This window comes from Cynara cardunculus (genome assembly GCF_001531365.2).
Source record: "Cynara cardunculus var. scolymus isolate 2C chromosome LG 11, CcrdV1, whole genome shotgun sequence".
Lineage (NCBI taxonomy): Eukaryota > Viridiplantae > Streptophyta > Magnoliopsida > Asterales > Asteraceae > Cynara > Cynara cardunculus.
Genome location: NC_037538.1, coordinates 19728291 through 19729394, shown reverse-complemented (window position 1 = coordinate 19729394; position 1104 = coordinate 19728291). Strand labels below are relative to the sequence as shown.

General features: G+C 42.2%; 1 non-coding gene across 1 annotated transcript; it reads right to left on the bottom strand.

Annotated features, from left to right (window-relative positions):
- Nucleotides 1-771: 771 nt before the first annotated feature.
- On the bottom strand, nucleotides 772-878 carry LOC112522311. Its single transcript, XR_003070146.1, has one exon. It is a non-coding gene; the product is annotated as a small nucleolar RNA R71 (small nucleolar RNA).
- Nucleotides 879-1104: the final 226 nt, after the last annotated feature.

Genomic DNA, 1104 nt, shown 5'->3' with positions numbered 1-1104 from the left:
CGGGGATTGCTCCGCTAAAGTTTTATTTTGAGTAAAGTAAAAGTTTTGATTTTTCTTGTTCCGTTTGAATTGTTTTTTTTAAAGTGGTGTATGCCAAGAACGCTTCGTGGTGAATTTTTCGAATTTGATCCAGACATTGAGAGGACGTTTCACCATAGAAGGAGGGCTCAGAGAGCGTTTCAGGCTCTACTCCCTCCCAACATGGAGTTACCTGCTCCCAACAATCCAGGAACACAGAWTTTGGAAAACCAACCACCAATTTTTGGGCAAATACCACCATTCCATAATTTTCACCATGGAAACCCRCATAATGAGAATGATAATAATTTGGACACAGAATCAGATCCTACTGAACACCTAAAGGCACAAACTCCAAATATCATTAATCTGGCAAATTCCAAGAATGGAAGGATCATGGACTACGCTATCCCGGATTTTGAGCAATTAAATTCTGGGATAGTCAGACCACATATGACCGCTCTCCATTTCGAGCTAAAACCGATCATGTTTCACATGTTACAAACTAATGGCCAATTTGCTGGACTGCCCTCAGAGGACCCACATTCTCACTTAAAGTCTTTCATGGAAATCACAGATGCCTTCCTGATCCCAGGGGTGTCAAATGACGCTCTCAAACTTACTTTATTTCCATTTTCATTGAGGGATCGGGCAAAAGCATGGTTTAATTCTTTAACACCAGGATCTGTGCCGTCATGGAGTAACATGGCGGAAAAATTTTTGCGAAAATATTTCCCACCGACAAGGAACGCTAAGTCCAGAAATGAGATYTGTCTTTTCAAACAAATGGACGATGAGGCTGTTCCTGACGCGTGGGAAAGGTTTAAAGAGCTGTTGAGGAAATGCCCACACCATGGCATTCCGTACTGTATTCAACTTGAGACGTTTTACAATGGGTTACATCCCATGGCAAAACAAATGCTCGATGCGACTGCGGACGGAGCCTTTACAGCCAGTACCTACAATGAAGGATATGAAATCCTAGAAAAGATCTCAGCCAACAATGGGCATTGGGCAGACCCACGTGCTCAATCACAGAAAAAAACTGCTGGGATACATGATGTAGATGCATATACTGCATTAACA